The sequence below is a fragment of the Dermacentor variabilis genome, chromosome 10 (assembly GCF_050947875.1).
Source record: "Dermacentor variabilis isolate Ectoservices chromosome 10, ASM5094787v1, whole genome shotgun sequence".
In the NCBI taxonomy this organism is placed as follows: domain Eukaryota; kingdom Metazoa; phylum Arthropoda; class Arachnida; order Ixodida; family Ixodidae; genus Dermacentor; species Dermacentor variabilis.
In genome coordinates this window covers 18,387,655-18,404,919 of record NC_134577.1, presented here as the reverse complement: position 1 = coordinate 18,404,919, position 17,265 = coordinate 18,387,655, and the positions used below count along the sequence as shown (strand labels likewise).

At 46.9% G+C, this 17,265-nt stretch overlaps 1 protein-coding gene across 2 annotated transcripts in view; it reads right to left on the bottom strand.

The window, feature by feature from the left end:
- The window catches only part of Lap1 (leucine rich repeat containing protein 7 lap1), a 65,614-nt gene extending 49,025 nt beyond the window's left edge, over nucleotides 1-16,589 (bottom strand). For both annotated transcript variants that reach the window (XM_075671805.1, XM_075671806.1), the window contains exon 1: nucleotides 16,400-16,589. The gene's annotated coding sequence lies outside the window, so the exon portion shown is untranslated. The remainder of the gene's footprint in view (nucleotides 1-16,399) is intronic.
- Nucleotides 16,590-17,265: the final 676 nt, after the last annotated feature.

The window sequence follows — 17,265 nt, the reverse complement described above, 5'->3', positions numbered from 1 at the left end:
GCGCCGCCTGGAGCAGACGCACCACCAGGGACGCCTATAAAGCCACCCTCCGGCTTCGCATTTCTGGGACTCGCGGCCACGAGAGCATATTGGTGACTTGTGCACTTTGCTTTCTAGCTACTCGTATCCTGCCGCGTGCTTACCGAGACTGGGCGCCGCGCAAGCTTCTCACCATCGTCCCTTCACCCCATCGTATCATCGACTGCCTTAACTGTCTACTGGTGCCTCCGTTGCGTGACACCGCGGAAAGGGACCCATCCTGTGACGTCATAAACGGAGACAGCGCCGCCTGGAGCAGACGCACCACCAGGGACGCCTATAAAGCCACCCTCCGGCTTCGCATTTCTGGGATTCGCGGCCACGAGAGGATATTGGTGACTTGTGCACTTTGCTTTCTAGCTACTCGTATCCTGCCGCGTGCTTACCGAGACTGGGCGCCGCGCAAGCTTCTCACCATCGTCCCTTCACCCCATCGTATCATCGACTGCCTTAACTGTCTACTGGTGCCTCCGTTGCGTGACACCGCGGAAAGGGACCCATCCTGTGACGTCATAAACGGAGACAGCGCCGCCTGGAGCAGACGCACCACCAGGGACGCCTATAAAGCCACCCTCCGGCTTCGCATTTCTGGGATTCGCGGCCACGAGAGCATATTGGTGACTTGTGCACTTTGCTTTCTAGCTACTCGTATCCTGCCGCGTGCTTACCGAGACTGGGCGCCGCGCAAGCTTCTCACCATCGTCCCTTCACCCCATCGTATCATCGACTGCCTTAACTGTCTACTGGTGCCTCCGTTGCGTGACACCGCGGAAAGGGACCCATCCTGTGACGTCATAAACGGAGACAGCGCCGCCTGGAGCAGACGCACCACCAGGGACGCCTATAAAGCCACCCTCCGGCTTCGCATTTCTGGGATTCGCGGCCACGAGAGCATATTGGTGACTTGTGCACTTTGCTTTCTAGGTAGGCCTTTTTACTTACTGATCACTTTTTAGAATATTCCCGTGGCCGCGGATCCCAATTTCTGCGTTTCAATGGGTGTGGATTTCTGCACGTATCGCGCTCGCATCGGCTCATTTTCTTCCTGTCACGTACATGTGTGTGAACAAGTCTATCCATTTAGACCAGGGGCGCGACTAGTCCGTGAACTTTGCCCGAGACCCACTTCATTCCTGCTTTCTACATGTCTGACCCTACTTTTGCTTTGTGCGGGAGATGTCCAATCAAACCCGGGCCAAAGGTTGATGAAGCGCTCGCACTGTTAAAATATGAAGAAAAACTTCGACACCGTGTCTTCTTCTGTAGAAGACGTCAAGACAAATATACGCAAAACAAACGATGAACTTACAGGTGTAGTCGAAGACATGAACAGCAGAATGAGAAGGAACAACTTGATTATCAAAGCACTCGCTGAAGAACACGAAGGTTATGCAGAAACAAAAAAATAGTTAAGGACTTCTTTAGCGAGCATATTAAGATACAGTGTGGTGACATCGAACGCGCACATCGCCTTGGCCGGTCACGTTCTGATCAAGCTCGACCAATTATAGTTAAATAAGCATTTCAAAATGCACATAAACTAAAACATCTCACGGAACCAAAAGTTTGGTTATCCCCGAAGGTCCTACATGCACGGAAAAAGCTGCGCGACTTCGCCAAGGCCAATATCAGAGAAAACGAGCATTATTCTGTAAGATTTGATAAGCTTCACATAAAAAATTTTGTTTACCGGTATGACTCGGCAACAGATATCGTGAAAAAACTAGGCACTCGCTCCCCGAGATTTGACAGTCTGCCCCAAAGAAAGCCAGAAACTTCCGCAGCATACATAACAAAGTAGACTCACTCAAAGCTATAGCACATACCTGCTCAGCTGATATCATCATGGGTACGGAAACGTGGCTAACCGAAGACGTTGCATGCGACGACATCGCGCTTCCATCATCGTTCGTTTTATTTAGGAAAGATAGGGCTGATTCTCGACGAGGAGGAGTGCTCATTGCGATTAACAAAGACTTCCATGCATCTCTTACCCTATCGACTCTCCCTTAGAAATAGTCTGGGTTTCTGCTCAACTTGGTCATAAGTTTTACATTATTGGCGCCTGTTATAGGCCACCAAGTAGCCAACCTGAATTCATTGAACTGTTAAATGACGCTATCGAGCAGATAGATCCTTGTCAGGCACCCGAATTGCCTCCTATTTTTGGCTGGCGACTTTAATTTTCCCGCGATTAACTGGACGACGCTAACTGTTGGCTCAGATAATAACCGACAGGAGAACATTAACTTTCTTCATTTACTTTAATATCACCAGCTCACCCAAATTGTTCACGAGACCACTCGCGGTAAACACATCCTGGACCTCATTCTAACAACCCATCCTGAGCTCTCAGACATTCACGTCTTGGAAGAAATAAGTGACCACAAAGTTGTGCACTGTTCTCTTCTACTTCTACGGACCGACAAAACAAAAAACAGAGAGCTTATCTACAACTACGCATGTGCGGATGCTGAAAAATGAACCTGTTGCTGGAAACTTTCACAAATAGCTTTCAGGCCAATTTTCATAACCGTACGACTAATGAAAATTGGAAGTTGTTCCGTGACAACCTCAAAGAAATTGAGGATTACTGCGTGCCAAAACTAATAAGCACGCGTACCAACGATCCTTGGTTCACCACAGATGTCAACAGGGCACTAAATAGGGAAAAAAGAGCATTTAGTAAAGCGGTTCGATCAAAGGAAGCTACAGACTGGGAAAACTATAAAAGCATTTCCAAAATAGCTGAAAAACTAATTTCTGAAGCCAAAAACAAATATTTTAATTTTACACTTCCTAGTTTCATAAAAACCAACCCTAAGAAATTCTGGAACACTGTTAATCCTAAAACCGCTAGTATGGTTCCTGTTCTTTTGGACGCCCACGGCAGCACTCTACCTATCGAACAGTGTGCAGAACAATTCAATAGCCACTTCTCACAAGTTTTTACGAACGAATTGCCCATTTACAATCCACTGCTGCTTCCTGAGGCCGATATACAGATTTCATTTTCACCCATTCACATATCTGCGCTTGGCGTGGCTCGTGCAATTGAATGCCTACCTCACCACACTAGCCCAGGACCCGATGGTATCAACGCGAAACTCTTAAAAATTACCTGCCAACACACAGCTTTCCAACGGTTACTCGATACGACATGTGTGCCAGAAGATTGGAGATCCGCTTATGTAATGCTGGTATCCGTTCCTAATAATTACAGGTCAATTTCACTAACATCGATATGTTGCAAGGTACTCGAACACATATTATACACTAACATTATGACTCATATTAACCAGAACAACTTGCTTCATAACAACCAACATGGCTTCCGCAAACATTTATCGTGTCAGACGCAGTTATTTGGGTTAATAACGGACCTTCATCAAGCAATCGACTCTTCCTTCTACCTTCACTCCATCTTTATTGATTTCTCTAAAGCCTTTGATCGCGTGCCTCATAACCGCCTGATGATAAAGATACGCAACCTGCAGCTGGACCAACGTACTACGCAGTGGACCAACGCATTTCTAACAAACCGCTTTCAGTCAGTTAAGTTAGGGAGCTTCTTATCAAGACGTACAGGTGTTGCTTCAGGAGTACCCCAGGGTTCGGTGCTGGGTCCACTGCTTTTCTTAATATATATTAATGACATCACGTCGAACATAACATCAACAATACGGCTATTTGCAGGCGACTGCGTAATTTACAGATCAATATCGAGCCCTTGCGACATCATTGCTCTCCAGACTGACCTTGATGAACCAACTCATTGGTGCGCCAGGTGGCAAATGATTATTAACGCAGACAAAACTAAACATCTCAAGTTTACTTCCGCTACTAACACAAGTCCTAATGCCTACACAGTTAATAATACTATCATTGAAACTGCAGCGTCGGTAAAATACCTCGGCGTAAATTTTACCTCTAATTTATCCTGGAGCACTCATATTGAACTGATTACTACCAAAGCCTTAAAAAGCTTGGTCTTCTTAAACACCGACTACACCAAGCCAACCAGGATACAAAACTTCACGCATTCAACATGCTAATCAGGCCTGTGATAGAATACGCGTCAGTGATCTGGAACCCTCATTATACCTATCTTATTAACATGTTGGAATCTATACAAAACAAGGCTGCACGATTCATCCTTTCCCGTTACTCTCGGTATCAAAGTGTAACATCACTGAAAATATCGCTCCATCTCCCTCCTCTGGTCATGCGCAGAAAATTCAGCCGTTTATCCTTTTTCCACACCCTCTACCACAATAACACACTATTTGCAAGTTCACATCTTCTCCCGGCGCCGCACACATCGGCTCGCGTAGATCATATGAAGAAGACTAAACCCATTTTCGCTCGAACAGAACGATTCAAATACTCATCTTTGGTTCTGGCTATCGAAGAGTGAAATTCGCTTCCTTCTAGCATTGCGGCTATCGCTGAAACATTATCATTTCAAACAGTTCTTTGGTCATACTTAGAAAATTCCAACTTAAAATGATGTGCGTCGTTGTTTTTTCCTTTCTTTTTCATTTTTTGCGTGCCGGCCGTAACGTTCCGTGAAATGTTAGATGCCATGTTTTGCAACTTCTGAAGGTGCTTTTTTTATTTTTTGTCTTGTAGAACTTGTTTATTCCTGTCTTCAGCCGTTTACAACCTGCGTTGTATATTTATAAGTTTTCTTTGATAATCCCCCTCCTTATGTAATGCCCGCACTAGGCCTTTAGGGTATTGAAATAAATAAATAAAATAAATCAGCATGACATAGCATTCCCGACAGGAAAGTAGCGGGCGCGGCGTTTTCAAGAAAGGAAACGCAAGCAAGGCTGATGACGATTATCGTTGCGTGGCAGAGATGCACACCAAAGGGTGTACCTTTGCCTAGGAGTGTAAGAAAAGTTTATACCCTTTGGGGTGTATATAACAATAATCGTCATCTGTCTTGTCCGCATTTCCTTTCTTGAAAACGCTGCGCTCGTTACTCTCCTGTCGAGAATACTGTCATGCTGATAACGCGCATGCCGTTCGTGACTTGGAAGTACCGGGCTCGCCGCGTTAAAGAAAGGAAATGCGGGCAAAACAGATGACGATTATTGTTGTGTGGCAAGATACGACTCAAAGGGTGCAAACTTTTCTTAGAGTGCATAAGGCTCTCGTTGAAAGAGATGGAGTGGGTTGAAACAGGACAGGAGCAAGCGAAGGGCGCTGGGAGCTAGGCTTTATAGTATACAATGGAGCTAAATTGGCCGATGACGATGGTGCAGGCACCTTTATACGTTTCCGATTGTGGTGAAAGTCATTTGATACACGTACGTGAAAAGTGAATCGTGAAGATTGGAAGGAGAAGGATTCGCGGCACGTGAAAGAATTGTAAGTGCACCGGGGAAAGTGCAGCTTCTTTACTGTGTTAACTGCACAACATAATGTCAGCCTCGATGACGCTAGTGCTTACCCCCTAGAAGAAAAACAACCCGGAGAGACAATCTGTGTGTTTGAGAAGAAAGCTATTCAAGAAAAGATAGAGACGGGCAGTGTAAAGTGTGGCTGGCAGAGGATAAGGATAATTTCAAGAAAGGAAGCACCAGCACTATGAGACGCGCCGGGCTTTCTCTCATATTTTTTTTTTTGTCTTCGTTACTTTTCTTTTATTTTTCTTGATTGCTGCGTTTCTTTTCTTTCGATAGACCATGTGCTGTTGGCGACACAAAATTCGCAGCACGGCAATCAAACCTGCCTCGAAATTACGCGTCGGTGTGCTGCTTCACAGCTTAGCCAACAACAAAGACGTCGCGTTGAGAGAAATCAAGCCGCGAACAGAGGCTGCCACAACGGCGTAGCAGAAGCCGTCCGTCTTTGTCTTTGGACGCGTCTGCTTTCCGTGGAGAACAAAAACAAGGGCCACCTAGTGCGAGACACGCCGGCCGAGGGTCTCCGCGCAAGCAGCGGCTCTCTTTGGCTAGCTCGCTTTACTTTTCGTCGGGGAGGCGCTCTTATTTTAAGGCGCCGCTGTCCCAATATAGAGCGCCACTTTCTCTTCTTCTTCGGGGGTGGAAACCACCGGCCGCGTCGCGAGGGAACTCGGCCGAATCGCCCGACTTCGGCACTAGGGCTCTGAGAGTGGGCGTGCTACCGCATCTCTGCGCGTGTTAGCCGCAGCAAAGATCGAAGGCGTCGGAAGCGATTAGCTCTTGCAACGTACATTACCCACGGCAGACTGAGAATCTCTGTAGGGGTTTGAACCCCGAGACCACGACTTCCACACGCCAAACCCCCCTTCCCACCCCTCGTCTTCTGCGCGCCACTTACGGACGTCTAGAGAGTCCTGCGCGATAAATGTGCCAGCAAAGATGGAAGAGCCAGGGATATAAGAACAGTATACAAGGCCAGCGACGTCGCACCGAATGACCGAAGTGCATCCTGCTATGAGAGCGAACATTCCAGCGCTCAGTGTAGTTGGAAAGAGGTCGCTGGTACGGATGTATCGAGAAGTGAGCGAAGACAAGGGAGTTCTAATGGGCCAGGCTCTGGGAGACAGCCAAGTCTCAGGAAGGAAGACTGCGTAAGAAGTTCTGGCCCTGTAGCGAAATGCGACAGCACTATACACGCTGCCAAGAAGGCAGCGAAGAGCGATTCTGGTGACGAGGGGAAACGAAGTCAGTCTAAGAGGCGGCAAGACGGCACCAGCTGAATTCAAGAATCTGAGGTAGAAACCGGCAACTTACAGGACAAAAGAGAAGCAATTGACTAATAAAGAATGGTAGTGTAGTTGAGGGATATACGGATTATACGATGTTGTGACCATGCGGCCGACTGTTTTCATAGACATTTTAACATTACTTTGCGGATATGCTGACGTGGCTTATGAACACGAATATTGTTTTAGTATTGCTTTATTTTACCACATATTGATATTAGGGGTATATACTATAACAAAAGAATACTGCGCGAGTGTTGTAGGGGCTGGCTGGTTTCTTGATCAAAGAGCTTGTGCTGTGTATTGATGGAACAAGACGCAACACAATAGGAAAGGCACAGGATATCCAGTGTGTACGTCTTTCCTATTCTATCGTGAATTCGCCGCAGCACTGAGGCGCAGATTCACTTCACTGAGTAATGTGCGGAGGCATAGGCTAACCGTACTCCTATACATGTTCCCTATCACCGTACTTCGAAATATATCGTTATGGGCCACCCATCCTGCGGACGAAGAAGACATCGCATAGCAGACGAGAAAGAGGACGATCTGTGCCCCGGCCCGCCATCTTTGTTGTTGTGGTGCCTGTCACTGTGTAAATGTCGTACATAAACTTTCTTTTTTACGTCTGTCCGTAACAATATTGAGCGACCGCTTGTATCGGGCATGTTACGTTATATTGGTCTCACAACAACGACATTCGTTTGCATATACCCCCAATGAAACACCAGACGCGTGCTCGTCAGGACGTTTGTACAAGAGTGAACTAGGCTATTCAACACAAAAAGAAACTTTGTTCTGTGTGTGACGCTTCCGGTGTCCACAGTGAGGCCGACTATCGGTCGTTAGCAAAACTGGACGCACGGGCACACGAGTCTGTGCGGTACAGTTCCCATTCCTGACTGCAAACAGACGTTAGGCTAGATCGGAACTATATTGCCACTGAGTGAAACAGGTTTTGCTCGGGCGGCTTATACGCGCGACAGAACGGCATATACGCGCGTACCGTCTAGAGCTGTATTTTCTTCCAGCGGCGTTCGCTCCTCTTTGTTCGTTCTGCCGCCGCGACTTTTTGCATGCGTTGCGTCTTGTACGCCGACGAGTGCGTCACTCGGGCGGCGGGTGACGCCACCAGTGACGTATACTGTATGCAAGACCGCGCCTCGACTGGCTGGGGTGCTGCGCGTCCGTGGCCGGAACCTCAGGGCCGCGACCATAACATATATACAGGGAGCACTCACGCAAGTCAAGACTCTCTATCTTTCTAAGCGCTCCCCAAGGGTTGCGAGAAAAGTGCACCGAAGGGATCTCTGAGTCGGCGTCGCAACCTTGAAGAGACGTCGCCGTCCTTTGTTGACAGGTGATGTCTCGTTGCACCATGGGGTGGAGTACCGACGTGGAGTGCCTCCTATGTATACTGGTGCTCTATAGCCGCTCTTCCCATTGCTCTCGCCATCCCATATAAACCTCTTTGTGTCATATAGGGCCATATATAGCCGTATAGACATAGCTCAAACGCGGAGAGCCCACGCTCGCAAAGAAAGTTCTTACATTCGCCTACACCATTTGTCCGCCTCCTACTCTTTCATGTTAAGTTTTGAGAAGAGGGAAAGTTGATGCTTGGATTCGAGAAAATCCGGTACCTCATGTACAGCGTCCGCCGGCGGTGGCGCCATCTACATGATGTTTCAGATGCCACGATCCCTTTGCACACATTTTAATATAATATTCCATGACTTCCTGGCCCGGCTACTCTCTCCAGGTGTCATTAAACTTTCTTCTACTCCATGCTATTGCATATTTTTCCTCCCATAAGGATCTATAAAATTCGCCAGGCTTCATTCTTTTGTATTTCCGAATACAACGTACGTCATCAGTTTTTTTTTCTTTTTTGTTTAACGCAGTAAACACCTACAGCAACACCGAGCAGCATGCATGGTAGCCGCCATGGTTGCTTAGTGGCTATGGTGTTGGGTTGCTAAGCACGAGGTCGCGGGCGAAATGTGAAAACACCCGTGTACTTAGATTTAGGTGCACGTTAAAGAACCCCAGGTGGTCAAAATTTCGGGAGTCCCCCACTACGGCGTGCCTCATAATCAGAAAGTGGTTTTGGCACGTAAAACCACATAATTTAATTTAAGCATGCATGGTCGTTGTCAAAACCTGTGACCATAAAAGGGAACTGCTTAGAAAATTTCAAGGCGGCGTCAACACCTATATTCCGCTGTTGCTTGCATTCTGGCTTATACAATGTTTTCCAGGAAATAGCGGCGCGGCAACTCGAAACTCGTATAATTCAAACTTCCGGTTAATTCGAACAAAAAATCAAGATTTCGGTTAGGCAGCTAGGATTTCGCTGCATTTGATTTTGAAGCCACTTCACAAGGCAAATTGTGACTTATTTTGGCTTCGCAGGATGGCGAAACGCTGGCGCAGACGACTGGTGAAAAGACTCCAGGAATAATTAATGGCAACAATTAGTAGTAGAGTTTATTTATAGAAATGCAGAGAGACCGGCCCGAGCTGGGAAACGAAACAGGGATGGATGACGACGATGACAAGACTGTTGGTGCGATTATGCGAGTCGTTAACACAGCAGCATATTTAAAGTCTCGAGTCTTAAAATCTTTTAAAGCCTTTTCATGCTGTGTCGCATCAAAAAAAAAAAAAAAAACTAAGCCAGAGCTTAGCGCTGCTGACTCTCTAAGTATACGCGATAGGAAGGAAGGAAATCAACTTTATTCAGGTCCACGCGATAGTATACTTAGTTGTGACGTCACGACAGCTGCGTGAGTCCATCCAACACGTTTTCATCCACTTTTATGTTCATTAATTTATAACTTTGATGTAATTATTAAGTACAAATCATTTCCCCTCTGCCCTCCTTGTTTGTTGGCTTCTAATGTGACTAATAAAAGTCGGGCCCCTAGGTTTCCTTTCTTTTCTTTCACACACGCACACGCGCACACGCACACACACACCCACACACACATGCTGCGAACTTGTCGAAACGTCGGCTTCAGCGACATTCCCTGCTCTACCACTGTTATTAAGCGGCACGTACTTAACGCCGACATCAGAGGCGCCGGGTGACCCGCATTAAGAGTCAGGCTCTCCAGTCCAACGACTCCATACGATCACGGCGCGCAAATCGCATTCGGTCTGCGGATCTCGTTTTTCGCGCTGCAGCATACGCGTGCCGGGGGAACGTGAAACGTACTACCTGCGGCAGCCTCCTCCCCGGCGCCCGTATGAAACAGGGGGGGGGGGGAGGGAATACGCGAGAGCGAGACGACGACGAGGCTACAAACGACGCGGTCACGCTCGACCTGTGTCGCCTCGTTGCTCGTGCTGTCCTGCTTCATTCCTTGCTCTCTTCTTCGAGCGAGTGTTGCGCTGTTGTTCTCGGTAGGAGTCAGGTGCTCCTGCACTCTCACTAAAACGGTGCAGCGTATGAAAGCCGCGAAGTGCAGGGCGGCGGCTGCTTCTCTTAATCAAGTGCTGACTAGAAGTGCGAGGGAAAAGCACGAATATAACTGGGTAGGAACTACTTGATATATAGCATAGTCCAAAGCATTGAAGGACTCTGGATATAGCTTCCCCGAAGACCTGCTGAGATGTGCTGCTCTGGACAGTTAATGGATGTAGCTCTATTGAATAATGCTATGAGACGTGTGTGCGTGTTGTGACGTTTACACTGCCTGCCGGATCTGGTAGCGTTACAAACCACAGTAAAAGTCATGCAGTGGTACCATCAACATCCCCCCCCCCCCTCCCCGAGCATGGGTTGGTGTACGTCTCCGTGCAAGTGCGCATAATTGGCCTTCGTCAAGCAGCTATTACAACTTTTTGCCTAGGAGATCATTCAGTGCATTTACTAGCAAATAAAATGAATTGAAATGATCAGTAAAGAGAAAAAGACTACTTGGAGCTATATTAGTAAATTATCCTTCTATAGTATGAACACATCCACTCGGTCATACCGCGAGGAGAGCCTCTGTAAGCGAGAAAAGAAGCAAAAAATAGAGAAGACCGGATGGCGACGCTGTCTGGAGGCTCCCGCACCGGTTAGCCGTGACGTCACAAATGGCCAAATGCAGTCACAATACATCACAAAGGTTTTTTTCCCTTTCATCACATACAACAGTGCACAGCTCGGGTGTCCCCAGCCCCTACCAGTGGGGCAGAAAGTGCCGGCACCCTAAGGCAGCCGTGCGCTCCAAGTATCGCGTTTCAGTCGCTGAGCATTGTATCACGTCTAAACATTCGTTGCAAAGGGTTCTATTAAAGATGGAAGGGTTGCTAAAGGGGTTTAATATAAGCACAACCTCTGTGTCACATGTTTTTAGCAACCCGCTCCCAGCAGGAAACTTTCGTAACAGCGCAAGGACAGCAAAGCCAGACAAACGAAACAAGACTCGGTGGGGACTCCCTCCACTGTCTATCGCGCGCTGTTTTTGCCTCAGACTGCACGCAAGGAAAATGTAATAAATACCGATACTTTTTTATATGTTACGGGGTCCAACAGCGCATGTGACATCTGCTAAGTCCAAGCTGCGTAGTGGGGCTTTACTACAATCACATCCTCAGAGCTCCCAAGTTCTGGACTGCGCGGATGCATTAACAAACGTGTTTCCGTTCTGCGCGGAAGGCTTTTTTCTTACTGCAGATAGGATTACAACGCTGCTTCGCAACAACGAACATGACAGCAAACAGCGACTCGGTGCCTTATTTTTCTCGATTCACGTGTTTCACATTCGGTGCACCAGAGGACACGCGCCATTAAAACCGCGTTGGCGCTCACAGCATCCATCCATCCATAAAACCTAAAGTTACTGTATATGCTGGCATATACAGTAACGCGAAAATCACATAGAGTTGCTGTGTAAGCTCTCCTTGCAGCCCTAAAACCACCTGGTGTCCATGTCTATATACAGGAACGTTAACCATCTAGAATCCCTGCAATGGGACAATAAAACTACCAGAAACAATTAAGCATGTCCTGCTGGAATGTTAAAGAATGCATCTATAGCAATGAACGCGGAAACACAAAGGAGAAACATAAATGAAACTGCTGTGGTTACTATAAAAATTCACGGTTGGAAAATTTAAAAAGTAACAAGTACAAGACGGCGCAAAGGAAGCGATAAGACACAATAAAGCAAACTTTCTACAGTGGGCAATATAGCTGAGAGTAGAAAGACATTTAATAGCATTAAATGCAAGAAAACGTTTTAAGCAACGATCTTGATGGCATGCGGAAGAACTAAAAGCTGGAAAGCTGGGCGAGTTTTATGCACACTCATACTAGGGGTAGTGCGATAAACACGTGGACAAGATGAGAAGGCGCGGACGACGCGAGCTCAAACTCTCAAATGATATCTCTATTGGAAGGCGTGATAATCTATAAGAAAAAAGAAGAAAAGAAAAACTAGAGATGGGCGAATATAAAATTTTTCAGTTTTAAACGCAAAACTACTCATTGCAATTAAAATAACTGCCCGAATAGCCCCACAACATATTTGGAGCTTGTTGCAAACAACCTTTCTAAGAATCGATGGCTGCTGTGTGACTAGCTTTCCGAAAACTCTAAATGAATGGTGGTTGAAGAACGATCAGAAGTTGCGGAACAAGAAAAAAAAAAAACTGCTGAAGGACTTGTGGGATGCAGACATGTGGAAAAGGGCCCGTTGCAAGGAAAACATCACTGGCTATAGCTAAAATGATTTAAAAAAAAAAAAAAACCCTACATGGCTGGACTGCACGAAACACTGAATTACAGACTACAAGCTGAAACCACAGGTTGTCATGTAGGGTTTCTCCGCGAAGCCATTAACAAACCTTGAAATATTCTTTTTTTTTTCCTTGCATTGCTTCGAAAACTTATGTAATTGTTTCACTTCTAATAACTTGAGATGCATTGTTCAGCTCATCGAGAACAGTACGACACGACTTAAGCAGTCGGTTGCTGCGAAATATCAGGTTAGTTTCGAAATTCGAAAACAACGAGTAGTTCAATTTCGCATGCGAATAGTTAAAACGTAACACTCCATTTGTATTCTAAACTCCAAATATTCGCCCGCCCCTAATAACATCTATTGCAATCGTCACCGTTTCAAAAGCTACGCTCCTATTATCATGATCATCGTCATGCACAGCCAATTGATACGTAAAGCCCCTCGGTATCATTAAAGATTTTCAGCAGAGGCATTACTTCTACAGTGGACCTAAAATATGGCTATGTAAACTGCCTGCTACATCAGCATTTTCAAAATTTCGTATTTTTCCAGTTTTTCTCCGAGTTCGTTCTTAAAGTTAAATTTCCTTGGCCGTCATAAAACTTGCGGTATGGGGAGTGCTTTACACCTGCTTCACCTCTTCTGAACAATACGCTCACCAGGCCTCAAGCCTTCACGTTCAGAATCCTTCAAACAAACACGTACCCCACGCAGAACAGACTACATCACTACATGCCTGACCTTTACACAACATCATATCGCGAAAATTGCCATAGCATGCACACTAGACGTACATCACTTGCTCTGGACGTGTGGTCGGACCCACGCAAACAAGACTCCGCCTGACTACAAGAAGCATTATGCAGCACGGACCTGGCGGAGCAGCTCTGGGCTGTCCAGCGAGCCCACGATGCGGCCAGGGAGTTACAACTCCCGGTCCCAACGTGGGAGTAGCCCGCTCTACGGGGCCTGGCGCCGCGTAGCTCGCAGGACCTTTCATTAAAGTTATTGCATCCGTTCATCCACCTCCGCCGCGGATCGGTCCGGCACTGCGCTATCTTCGGTATCGGCCCACGTATGGGGAGTTGGTGAACGCCTGCTTCACCTACGCCGCGGGTTGGCCCGGCATTGCACTATCTTCGGGATCGGCCCACGTACGGGGAGTTCTTTGCTTACCACAACGACACGAAATTTTCATTGGATGGTAGAGGTATACAGCTTCGCCGTATAAGAAAAAAAGATTTATAGCTTGGCAAGTCACTGCCAAACCATAATTTTCAACGACTAGTTCCAGTAAGCTGTAGGTCAGTTGGAATTAGTACACTTAAGATGGGATTGAATCCCGTGTTTCACGGTGCGCCAATCGCCCGGCCAAGCTCACGCGTACTTGTGTCACAACACCAGCGGAAGACGACACCACTTGCGGACTGCGTAAAGTCAGTTGAAAAATTCGCTTTATTCTGGCATACCAGTATAGCTTCGCCATCACCACTGTACGTACCAATTTCTCTGATTCAAAGCAACCGGGCCAAGAGTGTTCTGTTTTGCCGGGATTTACCAGGAGTGCTATTCCGGCTGGACATTGTCATATTTCGCCATATAGTCCAATTCGCCATATAGTCAGCTCTGATTGGCTCATAGGGCCGGTAGGCGCCTCTGATTAGCTCGAAATGCCACCATTATAGAATTTGACAATACACGGCGGAATTTTACGATGTCCCAGAATAGCACTTGAGAACTGACAAATTACCTGGAAATTCCCTGTTTTGCAGGCTTCCTCTGATAATAGACACTCTGTGGACGTTGCCAACGATTTCGCAGCTATGCAGTCACGACAATGCGTTCAAATCAAATCGAAACTTTCTATCCAGAACAGAGAGGACGGAATAAAAGCAACTGTGGCAACAGTAGGGCCTACAACGAACCTAGGGGAAGCGAGGTGCACGCCTGCTATTGAGGTAAGCGAGGCAGATAAACGACGTCGAATTTCTTCATTCAAGCAAGCGCAGTAAAACGGAAATAAAAGGTAACTGCCATAATTTTCTGAGCAGCAACGAAATTCTTGTAGTCGAAATAATTCAGAAGGCAATGTGTGCCATTAAGTGGTGGATGCAGAAAATACCGATTAAATGCAAGAAACAGCGACTGCTGGCCACCAGAAGACTGAACCGCTTTCAAATGTGTACGGCACAATACGCTGCTGAGCCGAACTGCTAACATGCGGCAACTGCTATGCTAATGAGAGTAAATACAATTAAGTTGAAAAGATTAGTTGGTAAGCGTAATTCTCATGAGTTGGTAAGCGTAATTCCCAGTCAAGTTCGAAGAAACTCAAGCTGACTGTGCGAAATTTGAGCGCGAACGAGCGTGCTAAGTTTAGCCGGAAGATGAATACCTGGCGCTCTAATTTACGCAACATTCAGCCTAAAAGGGTATTTACAATACGTGACTTAAAGTGCTGGGGCACAATTTTCGCATGGTCTGACGGTCACTACCCGACGCCATGGAATTAAACAACGGCATTCAACTTTCTTCATTCTCTACTTTATGTGACCAGTGAATCTACGCAAAATTACATGCTCTATCTATGACCATGGGCTCTTCTGTTCGGAGAACTGTAGCCCCCTACATTCACTATCGAAAGTTGGCGCGTTCTATGTTGTCCCATAAGTTGCTACTATATGTTTTAATGGAGGCCTACGTTGTCTGTCGCACTGCTCAGCAGAAGCTGCAACCTAAGGATTCATTAGTGTCGTAGCCAAGGCGTTCTCAAGGCGCGCAATTCATCACCGCTCATCTAAGCTGCAGCCGCGAGTTCACACTTCTTGCCTACTGGCCCCTCTCCGCGAACGTTACCCATTTTACGCTGCGCGTAACACGAAAGCAAAACGTCTGCCTGCAGAGTCCCAGTAAGCTCTTTGGCACACAGCAAGAACTTCTAAAGTGACTGGTTGGGACGAGTACCAGTTGGCAGTGTAAAAGATGCGGCATCCAGACGCGCCGAGCGGAAAACCCTGGCTCGGGAATTCGCTCACCGTCGAACCCGATACCGCGCCAGATGCGCCAAGCGGACGCGCGCGACAAATGACAACACGTCTCGATTGACGGCGCCGGACACCCGAGATGCTCGAAGCCGCCTCCGCTGAATCTGCGCTTGCCAGCAAGGAAGACTGGCTGCGGCGCCACTTTGGATAGCTGCCTCCCGTAGAGAGAAGTTAAATATACATGAACTGAGCAGAAGATGTGCCAAACGGCCCCGCCGCAGTAGAAACCGAGCGAAGCAACAGCAAAAGACGGGTGACCGCGAAAATGAGAAGCTCACAAACAGCGCGCGCGCTAAGCGAAAGAGACTGCGACACTGCTGGCTGGATAGTATATCGTCGAAGCAGAGAGAACAAACAAAAAATTTACGAAAAGCAGTCTTTTTCTCATACGATCCCTCTTCGCCGCGTTCAGTTTTGAAGGGCGCTTATGAGCGGCGCCCCAAATATAGGAGCTTGAAATTACCTCATTTCGAGCTCGGGGAGGGGGGTAAACTCTAAAGTGGCAGAGAAGGGGGAGAAAGAAAATAAAAGCAAAAGGTGAGACGAAACGTCATCCTCGCTCTTTCTTTTTTTATAATTAGCTCGGCAAGTGGATTTGTTCTAGTACGTGCGGCGCGAAGAACTTCGGTGCTGCTTGGGGCTTTTAGAGATATATTTTCTTTTACGGAAAACTACAAGAAGCTAACAAAAAAAACCAGAGACTCCAGAGATGTTCTGCCTCCTAATTTCGCGTGCTTCTTGATATAAGAACGGAGAATCGCAGAAATGCGGGGTAGATACCCGGACGAACGGATTGACTCTCCGTGTGAAAGTTGCAGCAAGCTGCAGAGACGTCCCAGAAAAATGTCACTTAAAGTGGAAATAAATGTTCTCACCGGTGAGGCCTTTGAGTGTCCGTGTCCACTCCTTCAGCTGACCGGCCGATCACGCATATTTGAACCTCTTTCTCTGCGGTAATTCAGTAGCTTCCTCGGCTGTGCTCTGTCACCTTTCCCAACTTCACCTTCGCAGCTCCTCCGTGCGCAACGCGACGGCAGCCATGACGGAATTAACCGGAAAAACATCACGCACGCCTCACAGGAAGTCGTTACTGGTCGTTACGCCAGTCCCTACGCCCTCTACAATTAGGTCAACGCCCTAATATCTAAAGCAGTTACCTCAAGTCGGGTGTACGGAAAATGCGAAAGCTTTTATAACTCCAGAAACCGTAAGTTGTGCGTGAACTGGCCTCAACAAAACGAGAGAAACTTGTGTAATGGCGCCAACTTTGAATTTCTAACAGTGGTCTTCTTGCGCTATTCCGAAACTAACGTCGTTCTTTTTATTCGGAGTGTCACTATACAGGAGCGCGCTAATACCAAGATAATATGAGTAAATTAATGTTTTTTTTTAAATATAAAAGTGGGGAACTTTGGCCGGTTGGAAATAGACTGACAAGGTGCAGAGACTCGAGGCCACCTCATTATCCAGGGCGGTTCGTGTGGTAGATGTGGTGTTGTCTGGAAATGATTGTCTAATATCAGCATAGAGTTAGTATTACTACAATATCGATTAGACGCACACGCTAGATGAGACCGACAAGATAGAAAAAAAAAGCTCGGCCTTTGTCACTGCCCAATAAAAGTGATAGATGGATTTATCTTGACATAAAAAATCTATCTGTTCAGCGCAGACCACTGTATGTACACAGCTGCATAGCAGGAACGCTGATGTGTGTGCGCGCAACGCTCATGCCAGCAGC